We start from the raw sequence: 12,222 nt of genomic DNA, 5'->3' as shown, positions 1-12,222 counted from the left end.
TCCAAGCTCCGAGACCCAGCCACATAGCTAGATCTCTGCAGAACCCTGTGGCTGCCTGGACAGCTTCTTGAAGACTGTCCCGTCCAGGTAGTGAGCTGGCATGCTGCCTGTTCACTTTTGCTGTGCATCACATTCCTCTTCTGCCTCGGCTTCCCTCATCTGGTGTCATCCCAAAAAGCTGGACGGTGGGAGAGTCAGGTCAGATCAAAGAAAGTGCTTCTTTGCCCCTTGCAGAGTTAAGCTATGAAATTCACTTCCCCAAGATGTAGTGAAAGCCACCATTTGGGTGGTTTTAAAAGGGGGCTAAACCAAGCCACGGAGGATCTCAGTGGATATTACTACTATCAATGGTTACTAGTCCTGATGGCCATATGTCGCCGCCACTATCAGAGATAGCTTGCCTATGTACACCAGTTGCTTAAGTCCTCTTCATACCTTATTTGGGGGGGTTTTGTGAGCAGCTGACAAGTCACAGTGTGAACAAAATGCTGGGCTGGATCTGGGTTGTTCTGATCCAACATGGTGGTCTTATATTTTGTTGTTGTTTTGTTGTTATTGTTCTTCTTCGTTATCTTGAATGATTGAGCTGAGCATTCAGGGAGAGAGCTTGGGATATTCTCAAGGGGGCAGGCCCCATTGAGCTTCTGTCTCAGTTGCGGGGACATGGCAAGATCCAGCAAGCCCTGAGTGTCTGTCCCATGACTATCCCTCATATTCTCAGAATTTATTATTGTCATTTTTTGTAAGCAAGCAGCTTTGTCTCTCTGACATGTGTACCTGGTTTATAGGACCATTTAATTCCTGATAACACAAGCCTCTGTGCCCACACATAATATGTTGAAACAAAGAGTTGATCAAAGGTATAAGAGGCCCTGAGGCACTAATAATATTTCTAAAGCACTTTCATTAACTAGGCACTGCATATAAATCACAATAAAAGTACAGGCCCTGCCCTTGGGTTTACTGTCTAAAAGGCTAGTCAGGCAAGGGCAGAGAATGAGAGGAGAAGGAAAGAAAGATCAGCTTGGCAACACGAGAACAAAAAGGCTTAGCAGACATTTGGACTCTGCTGGAGCTGAGTGGAGGGTAGCCATGTGTCTTATTTTACAGGGATAATCTCTCTTGGCATCATGTTCTTTGAAGGACTGTCCAGGCAATGGCTGGTTTCAAGATAAAGAAGGTGACCTTCAAGACTTAGCCCCTGGACAGCAGCCTCAGCAGGCACCAAGCTCACCTGCTCACAGTTGCCCGCTATGGCGACATTTATTCCTATTTAGAGTAGAGGAATTACACTAATGCACATACCTAGAAATTAGCTGGACATGGAGAATAGCTTCCAAGCCCCCCAGCAGATGTCTGAAACCACAGATAGCAGCAAACACAATATTGCTGGTCCCCCATATTTGCAGGGGTTAGTGGTACAGGACCCCATGAAAGTGGAAACACTGTGAATATCTCTAGGGTTCCCCCAAACCTTAGTTCTTAATACTGTTGACAAAAAGAGTACTGGTAGCTGCCTTGCAGTAACCTCTTTTGCAACTTGAGTAACTTTAGTTTAAAACAGGAGCTCTGGGGGTGCTTGCCCTGTGTTGTGTTGCATTGTGAGCCTCACCCACAGCTGCATGCCCGGTCCTGAGTCCGGCGCCCACCCTGCCCTCACTGGGGGAAGGCATGCCATTCCAGGCTGGCCGCAGCTGGGAAAGGGAGATTCCTGCATGGCTGTCTGTGGAGCTAGCAATAGGCCACAGTCCGCCACAAAACAAAACAAAAAAGAATCCCATTTTTTGGGTCATGGTCAACCAAGGTTAAGTGAAACTGTGGTAACTGAAACAGCAGATGCAGGGGTTTTACTGTGTTCAGATCTTCTTGCATGGCTAGTACATTTCAACAGGAGCTCCGTACTGTCCACAGTTTTGCTGGCAAGCATGGAGACAAACATCTCATCTCTGTCCTTTTCTGTTGTTCAGTTCCTTTTCCAGATGCACAAATAGAGGAGTGGCCAGGAAATGGCTGGGGTGTGTAGCTTTCATATCAGAGGGTATCTCCACACATGTTGTGGTGATACCTCTTTTAAGAACTACCACTATCTGTGGAGGAGAAACCCACTGATGTAGAAAGGTGGGAGAGCAGAATGCCAAGGAGCAGGAGAACAGCGAGGACTCTGAGCACACAGTCTAAGGGGGCAGCATTTTCTGACACTTCTGCCTATCCTACACCCTGCCACGCAGGGTGAGGGGATCAGCTCAGCTCTTTTTGGCTGTGTGGGTCTTGGAGCCCAGCCAGCTCACTGGCTTGCCTGGCAACACGGCCAGGAATGGAATGGCCTGTGAAACGGTGGACCAGTAGCCTCTCCATTCTCTCTCCTCTCTGCCAGCCAGCATACCTCCTTCCTTCCTACCTACCTGGTCTGACCCTCCTCTGGAATTGTATGAGCAAGCTCATCAGAGAAGCCCTTGTGCAGCTGTGACGGGTGGGACAGGTGGGGGCCAAAGCCCCCTTTGTATTTCCACTCCCAAGGCTGTGACTGTGTTTACAGTCTCCATAGAGGAAATCCATTCCATCCTGTGGTCTCCCCGGGACCACAAGATTGTGTCGCCTGATGCACAGTGTGAGCAGCCCTGTAAAAGTGTTTTATGGCACTCTCCTTGGAAATGAGTGTTTCTTGTAAATATAACAACTCAGTACATTTCCCTTGCATTATCTGAATGTTAACCATAGAGGGAGGGGGAGATGAAGACCCTGAATGCTCTGAGCATACTAATTTTAGCATGCCTGGAAGATGGTGTGCATAGAAATCTGCATTACTTGGGGGTAGCCTCCTGAAAAGAGAAGCTAATGATACCTTTGATTTTAGATTTGGCTGACATTGTATCAAGCCAGTTTGGTTTGACCTGCCATATTTCAATTTATTATTGTGTTATGAAACCATGCAATTTGAAAAATGGGTATCTTTTCAGGAAAAAAATGTAGTGGAAAAGCCACACACAGCATATGTACAACTTGCGGTGTGAAAACTGTTCTCCATACCATCTATAGTGTACTATACATTTTCTTTTAATGCCTCCTCTTCCCCCTGTCAAGTGCAATTCATTGACCCTGTAGAATCCCATTAAAAGACTTGCCCCAGTCCAGTTCTTGGTGAACTGTGCCCCACAGTGTATATGTCAGAATAAAGGCCGGCTCCTACACTTTCCATGCATTCATCTTTATGCCATCCTTGCTCCCATATAAATAATAATAACACTCAGTTGTGTTTACAGGTTTATTATCACTTGTGATTAGCATTTTAATTTGATTTTAAATTAAACTACCCCATTTGTTTTTATGCTCTTGGTTTATGGACCTCAAGTAATATGGTCTGTAACTCACCACTTTTAAATGAAGAATCCAGAGCTAAAAGGAATCCAACAGTTACCTTTGCAGTCCATAGTGAGTGGCATGGAATACCAGGGAAGGGTGTTTGATTATTTCAAGTAATTAAAGCTGTTGATTTTTTGTCTTCCATGGTGATTATTGATCCCCAACTTGCTTTTACCATAACCCCCACCTCGTCCTGATTCTCACTGCAGTATTGCCTTTCCTTAAAAGTACAGAATAGAAGTTGAGAGGATAAGCTTGGTTTGATATTAATTAAAATGCATTATTTGTGGTGAGAATTTTAATCGCAGTCAAATGCTAGACCAACACAATGTCTTCCAAAGGTGACATCCAATTAGGTCCATCCACTGGCAAAACAGATTTCTGCTCCTCCCAACAGCCCCCACAGAGGTTTGGGGCAAGCCCAGAGAAGAATTTGGGGCTGCAGGAGGAACAGGTATAGGAGGAAGAAAGGAGGAGAAATTTCAGTTTCCTAAGCAGGAATCTGCCTGCACAGAGCTGGATGTAGCTTTAAATTAGAATGGCTAAATAAAATATGGAATGTGGCTAAATTAGACATATGGATAATATGCATAACATTTGAAAATAGTTTTAAAAGATATAATTTCTATTTGTCATGTAGCCCTTTTAAATGGTATTGGCTGGTTCATCACAGGCCAAATAAATTATAATTTTTCTGTTGTAGTAACAATATTATTATTTTATAGTTTTCAAAATAATGAGGGAGAGGGAAAGTGCTCATCACTGAAAAGATTTTGTTCTGTTTTCATTTTGTCTGTTTTTACGTGTATATATTTTTTCCAGGAAAGTAGTAACTTGGAAAGAAGTAACCCACAGAATTGTCTGATTACATTTGCTTAGTTACTGTTGCCAAAATGAGTAAATTCAGTTTTTAAATGTTGTGATTAATAATCCACTTACTTAAGAGGCGTGGGTTTTCCAGCACTTTTCTGGGAAGCCATGGTGTTCCTGAAAAACATTATTCTGGGTTCCTGAGTGAGAAGGTCAGTAATGGTGGACAAGCTCCTTGAAAAATGGCTGGGCAGCTGGCAGCTCTCTCCCCCAGCAATGGCTCCATCTCAGACCTTCCCCCCTCCCATGCCCCAGCATAGCATCTCTCTCATCTCACAGTTTCTTTTCCAAAGGCTATTGGTAGAAAGATGGAATTTGCTTCTACCAGATTGCTTGGTCTTTGCAGCCAAGTTTAATTTTCTCTGCCAGCATAAATCTCTCATTTGCATCTGGAGCATGGAATGAACTCTGTCCAGGAGCTGATTAATCTCCACTATTTCCCATAATTTTTGTACTGTATAGAGCAAAGAATTAACATATTGTGGTTCAAATCTTACATAGCGGACCACATAAGAAGAGCATCTTGTGCTTTTGTCTCGAGATATTCTCTTTTAGGCTTAAGAGAGAGAAAAGATCATCCATAAAAGTCTTTCCACCTTCGGAAAACATGATGATGGTGTCCAGTACTGACATTTTATCATGCCACTGGTTAATTAACGTCTAGAATACTGGCTCCATTATTGCTTTAATAAACTAAATCCATGCAAATATGAAAGAACCCTGGGCAAACAGTTGCTTGAACAAATCCTTTTTCTTGTTGCTTGTACAGAAGGAGTCCATGATGGGCAGTAGTTAAGAGCATGCGATACATGACAGGAAGTCATGGGTTTAACTCTGTTCTCAGCTGTAGATTTGGTGAGACAACCTACTGTCTCCTAGGTCTACCTGTAGTCTAGAAGTAAAAATATTTTGTTAAATTCTTAACATACCTATAGCTCACCCTGTAGTCTTAAAAAGAACCACAAGAATCATTCAGTCCACTTTGAAGTGACAGTGATCCTTGAAACTCATCAACAAATGAACTGGGAAAATGTAACATAGCCAGACTCTCAAAAGCAGCAGAGATAGCAACCCAGCAAATCAAACACATGCACTATCAAAAGGGCATGTCTTCACAGTGGAAAGGTCAGCAACAACAGAGTTAGATGGACTTCTTCAGGAAGATATTCTTCAGACACAACAAAGAGCTTTTCTCAATCTAGGTGTTTGTGTCGCTGTATATCGATAAAAATGGTGCCAAAGACATCCTGATCCCAGCCTACCGGGGTCCTAAAAAGTAAACAACATGATGAATGGGGGTAGGAAGGAAACTACAGCTGGAATTTGCAGGAACTGAGCAAAGCTGTCATGGACAGCATTTTGGAGAGCTTTTATTCATGTTGTTGTTGTGTTACGTGTTGTCGAGTCATCTCTGATTTATGGCAACCTTATGAATGAAAGTCATCCTAAATGTCATGTCCATGACAGCTCCATTCAGTTCTTCCAACCTGGAGGCTGTGGCTTCCTTTATGGGTTCAATCCATCTCATATTTGGTCTTCCTCCTCTTCTTCCGCATTTGACTTTCCCTAGCATGATCATCTTCTCCAGTGAGTCTTACCTTCTCATGATGTGCCCAAAGTATGACAGCCTCAGTTTTGTCATTTTTGCCTCTGGGGAAATCTCTAGCTCGGTCTGATCTAAGATGCATTTCTTTGTCTTTTGCTTTATTCACTAAGCTCTCTTCCAGCACCATGTTTTGAATGCATCGTTTTAATTCCTGGCAGAGTTCTTCACTGTCCTGCTTTAACACCCATCCATTGTGACTGGGAATACAAGAGCATGGATGATCTGGGTCTTGGTCTCCACATTTGTTGACTTTTTCTAGTTCCCTCACTGCTGCTCTTCCAAGCCTCAGTCTTCTTCAGATTTCTTGAACTGAGTCTCCCTTTGAATTGATGACGGAGCCAAGGAATGTTAAATCTTTCACACTTTCAGTTTCTCCCTTATTAACAGTAAAGTTCTGCAATTCTTCTGTGGACACTATTTTTGTTTTCTTAATTCAGTCCTGCTTTTGTACTTTCTTCTTTCACTTTTATTCATAGAATTGCCATAAGTTGGAGATGAGCTGACTGCACGTAACAATAACAACAACACGAAGTAACCAATGATGGTAGTACAGCATCGGGTCTGTGTATCTCACCCAAACACAGATTGTAGAACAGGTCTGAGTAGATAGTAGTGAGATCTATTGGTGGATCACTTAATGATCTGAAGTTAGTTGGAAAGAGTTTCTGATTCCAAAGAGCAGCAACAAAAGGGCTTGGTTTTTTTGCTATCCCGTCCCTGATCTGCATGAACTTGTATGTACATTTGTATTTACATATGTACTGTGGTAGATAATTGACTCTGCCCCAGAGCCACCATTTTGCATCTGGCTCTTCCTCTAAACCAATATTTTGCACCTGTGGTCTGGCTGGTAAATAGATCCTACAAGCCTGAAGTCTGCCTATGCTTGTCCTAGCAGTCTGTATTCCCGTATTGATAGTTAGATGACATAATATATTAATTTCATCATCATTAAGAGGGAAAAGTTCTTCAGGTACAGCAGAGACACGATTGATCTTGGCATATGTGCATGTAGACACCAAAAAAAAGCTGCCCCGAGGCTCTTTGCGAAAGGGGCGGCATAGAAATGTTTTAAATAAATAAATAAATAAATAAATAAATAAATAAATAAAGTCAAACAGGTTTGAAAAACTACAAAAATGTGCAAGAGCTTTAGCAAGATGTGTGAGAAAACCATTGGCAATAATGCCCTTTTCCATGCCTCCTTCATAAGTGGAAAACAGGAAGGCTATCCCTATCATAATATAAGCGAATAGTGGGTATTTCTGTGGAGTGGTTCTTGTACTCAAAGAACTCACCATGGCTTATTTAAGCCAAGGTGGGCTGTGGTCCATTCTAGTGGCATTTTAACACCTGTCTACAGGTTGTTATGTCATGCAAACCCAGGCAGTGGGGGTTTTGTTAGGGTTAAACAACCCTCACATAACCCATGGCCTGATCTAGGGTTGTGGATGGGTTGTTTAATCTGCACACAATCCCCATGTCACATATCATGACAAGCTGCAGCCGAGAGTGAATATTCAAATCTGCCCTGGTGTGTACAGACAAAAGCTGTAGTCCACCATGTCATAAATAAGCCTTAGTGGATTATTTGGATTGTGTAAACTGGATCAGAGCTTAGATCACTGTGGGAATAAGATTGAGAGCAGCAGGAGGAGAATGATATAAGCCACTTTGAGTTCATTGGGAAAAAAGCAGGATATAACTCTAATAAAGAAATAATAAAATAATTCTGATAGGGTCTTTTTTAAAGCCATGGTATGTCAAATCTCTCCTCTATGAAAGATATCCATTCACCACTATTATTAATAATATGTAGAACCTGCAAGTGCTGTGTACACTTGATAGAGAAATCTCTCGGAGACCCACATGTTTTGGCTGGGAAGATTTAAACACAAAGGAGGCTCCTTGTTCAAAGCCCCAATGGGGAAAGGACTAGCATTGTTCTTTGTTCCCCCTTTCAGTTGTCTTCTGCTGTTACTGTTGCAATATATTTTCCATTCATCACTGTAAGAGGGAAATTATGTATGCCAACCCCAGAACTGGCATACATTTTCCCATTTCTGGGGCACATCAGGGGAATGGAAAGGCCCAAGCCTTCCCCTGATTTGCCATGACATGCCCATGGAACGCTTCCCTTCTGTCTTTGGCAATGTCAGAATCAAGGCCATAAAAATTCCTGCAGTGGCTGGAAGGGGATTTCTGAGGTCAGATTTCTCTCCAAGGTTAGCCCTCTCTCTTCACCTTCAGAAGAAGGTTGCAAAGGCATCCCATCCCTCCTGGGACGCATCCCCAGCACACACAGGATAGCAGTCATAGCTAAGCCTTCCAACTGCCAAGAAAAGTCCACCCTCATAATCGGCAAGTTTGTGTCCTTCACGCTCAGTCTCAATATAATAACCCCTGAATCGTACAAATACAGTATTACAACCATTGGATCGCACAAATACAATCCTTGTGACTACAAAATCAGTGTTTTCTGCACTTCAGTGCATTGTAGTGCATGATTTGCTGACTGACAACAAATTACTGTGTTTAAGAGCTTCATGTGCCACTTTATGTGCTGGATATTCCTAACCAACACACTTTCGGTAGGTCTAGAAATTGCAGTGCTCAGCACAGAGAAGTTATAAGGTAGCAGAGCAATTTGTGGGGAGGCTTAGAAAATGTGCCTGAGTCAGTTAACCAAGCTGCCATTCACAGACTCAAATCACAGTCAAATCTTTCTGGTTATAAACTGGCGCTGTTGAAACATACCCAGCATTGAGTGCTTTGTCGGTGGAGCACCTCACCACCGGTTGGCTTAAAATGCTGAGCTCTTTGGTGCTACCAACCAGCAAAACAAAATATTTATTGTTTGTCATGATTTTCCTTCACTGAGCCAGTTACTGTAAATCGTTTGTCAAAGAGAGTCCTATTCCTTAAATATCAAGGTGTACCTGAAAGGCTCCTGGAGTTTAAAACTGTTCTCTGTACTTTGCCTGCAAGGGTATAATTGCCATATAATTTTGTTAAACTTTCAAATGCAGGATGGTCCAGGTTCAAGGGAGCAGCAAGCCAATTAACCTGTAAGACTTCTTCACCAATTTCCATTGTGAAAGGACCAAGCTTATTTACAGTGCTTACAGGTACATTAGCGCACAAATGATAGATCATGTCTGTGCTGATTTCTCTGTGAAGAAGGACTTCTGATTTTTTAAAAAATCCTTATTCATTAACATTTAAGGAGATAATTTGCATGGATCTCACTCTCTCTGAATCTGACCACACTTTGTCTCCCAGCAAGTGAGAGTAACTAGTCTCAATCAGTTGCTAGTTAACATTAACTAGCAATTAACATATAGTTTTAAAGAGGCAGTGCACAATTCTCACAGGGTCCATCTTAGAGTATTTTGAAATAATGCAAAGGAATAGGACTGCCTTGTGACCCCACCTCCATGGAGAGTGAAAGGTTCCAGGGGAAGCACAACCAGGACCCGACTTCCTTTTGGAGGAGAGGTTACTGAAGACTCATGGCATTTCTGTAATATTTGGTTGATTAATAAATATGCAAGTAGACAGTGGAGTCCGCACTGAATTGTAGCTTGAACTTTCAAGGAGCTGTTCATGGTGCTTAACCTCTTTAGGACTACTACAATTTACACTAAAACACACAGTAGAAATATCATCCCCTACCTGTTAGTTGGGAGGTGGGAAAGAAGCTGTGACTTTCTGGTTCTCTCTCTCTCACTGAGGAAATGTCAACAGCCACATGCAGCCACTTGTGGCCACCCACCCCTGCCTCCTCAATGCTGATTAACAGCTTAGAAATTCACAGTTGGCTGCTGAAATTTGGCACTGTGGCAGCAGCAGCCAGAAGGACCTATTTTGCTTTAAAGAAAAGCTAAATATACCCTTTTCTTTGCCACTGCTGAATTTCAGTGGCAAGCTGCTGATTTTGGCCTTGTTGCTGTGCCTCCAAATATCAGTGGCAAATCTGACTGTGGGGGGCAGGAGGGTATCCCCCAGACCTTTGGAAGTAGCCCACCACTGTCCAAGGGAGTTAGCTGCGCTCTGCCTAACAGAAGAGGTGGGCAGGACCTGCTGCTGGCCAAACTAGAACTATAAAAAAAGAAGTCTGTCTGTCGTCAGCCCCCCACCTCTCTCTCTCTGTCTCTCTCTCTCTCTCTCTGTCTCTCTCTCTCTCTCTCTCTCTCTCTCTCTCTCTCTCTCTCTCTCTCTCTCTCTCTCTCTCTCTCTCTCTCTCTCTCTCTCTCACACACACACACACACACACACACACACACACTGCACAACGGGAGCTCAAATTATGAGGGCTTAACAGGATGTGAGAGGAGTTGCATATCTACCACCAAAATCAGCAACTCCATGTTTCCTCCTCTTTTCTCTCGTGATGTGTGTAACTACAGCCCCAGCTGCTGCTTGCAGGGAATGGAAAGGAAAGAAGCCAACAGCATCAATTATGCAAAGAGGATTGAAAAAGAAATTTGGCCTCACCCAGGCTGGAAAACTGCAGCTGTAGCAGACAAACCTTCTACCTAGCCCAATCAACTTGCCTGCTGAGAAAACCCTCTACTCTGTGCAGGCTTCTGGATTATAGTTCTTTCTAAATCCTTCTTGTGTCTAGTTCTTAGCAAGCATAACATAGTTACATGGTTTCTCTATGGCCTCAGTACAGATAGTAATGCCAAACTCTCTTTAAAACTGCAGTTGACCACTGTTGGCTGTAGCCTTTTGGATCTTACCAGTACCTAAAATCTGAGGATTAGAATTTGTGTAAGGATGTAAATAGTGATGGGAGACAGAATTAATTTTTCTTTAAGTTGGCCTGAAGGAAATGGAAGGATCATCTTTAAGAAACAGTAGAATCACCTGGAATACTGTGGCATAATGTCAGTTCGGGAAGGGAATGGAGACAGCCAGTATGATTGAATGGCCACTCAGACCTGGAAAACATTGTCCAATATAGGCTTCCTAATAGTTCATATTTAACAAAAAGTTGATTTCTTGCATCCACTTGTTGAACAGCTGTTAATTTGCCACCTTCAAAAATTGCATTTCAACATGATTGCTAAAAGAAACCTTTGTCTTGTTTTAATCGTAGATATGCACTGTGTTGGCTCTTTTCCTGTGTTCTTCCTGGAAGCAAGTGCTGCTGAACACAGCGTGAAACTTACTTTTGAGTAAATATGCAGAGGATCAAGCTGGAGGTTGGCTTCACACAGATATTTGGCCAGGTGGGAGCTTTTATTCTTTGCAGTGCCCCGTGCAAGTGCCATTCTTCTCCCTTCTTCAGCAAACTTTAATATTAAATCTGATTTAAATCTGAAGCTAGCACCCTGGCAGCAGCTCATTCCTACCAAGGAGTCCGTTGCTAAGACAGAAGGGTGTTTGTGAGGTCCTGTTTATGTCTGGACATTCTGCATGGAGAAACCAGGTGCCCTGCCCTGTGGCATCCACGCCACCGAAGATCGGGCCAGCCAATGTCAATGATGGAGCTTTGTCCTTACCACAACAGATTTCCTCTCATAGGAATGAAAGGCAAATATTTGCTTGTCTGGGAGAAATTAAAGGGTCCACTGGGGAAGGACTAAAGTTATTCCGGGATTGCAGAATTTAAGAAGGAAGCTGGCTGCCTAGGCCATCCCTGGATTCGGTTGCCTGACAGCAGTTAAATGTGACTGGCTGTTCTATATATGTTAGCAAGGTCCCCATCGATATGATATGTGGGCAGAAGGGCTGATACACTTCAAGGATCCTAGAGAGATGTTCAGGGCACATTCTCAGGGATGACAGGAGGCTAACCAGCAGTGCAGAACAACTTAGAAATTCCCATGCAGAGAAGCTGTTGGGACCCAATCTACTGGCAGAAGGGATATCAAAAATAACAGTATACATTAGCTTAAAGCTCTGTTTCCAGAAACTAAGACTTAGGAAGGCATTGGGGCCTTTTAAAAGTGGGGAGGGAATGAGCAAGAGAAAGGAAGCAGGAGATAAGACATAGTCAAATGAGCAGGGGTATGGCCAGGGACCACCAGAGGGCTAGCTTTGGCTCTCAGCCCCAGATTTCTTCTCCCCTGGGAGAGGATAGGTTTGTCCTCACTTCAGCAGTACTCTTGCAGCAATTCATTCTTCCCCATAGGAATTAATGGCTACATCTATTTATATGCAAAATGCAAAGGGGTACACATGAAGTCTTAGAACCATGGAACAGCGGGGTTGGAAGGGTCCAAGAAGGCCATGAGATTCAATCCCCTGCACTTGCAGGTCACCAGTTTACACCATCCCACTCAGATGACCGTCCAATTTCTTTTTGACTGCCTCTAGTGTGGGAGAGCCCACCACCTCTCTAGGCAGCTGGTTCCACTGTGGTATTGCTCAAATAA

Source organism: Varanus komodoensis, unplaced genomic scaffold (genome assembly GCF_004798865.1).
Source record: "Varanus komodoensis strain SLA01 unplaced genomic scaffold, ASM479886v1 scaffold19, whole genome shotgun sequence".
NCBI classification, from domain to species: Eukaryota; Metazoa; Chordata; class Lepidosauria; order Squamata; family Varanidae; genus Varanus; species Varanus komodoensis.
This window is presented reverse-complemented; position numbering follows the sequence as displayed.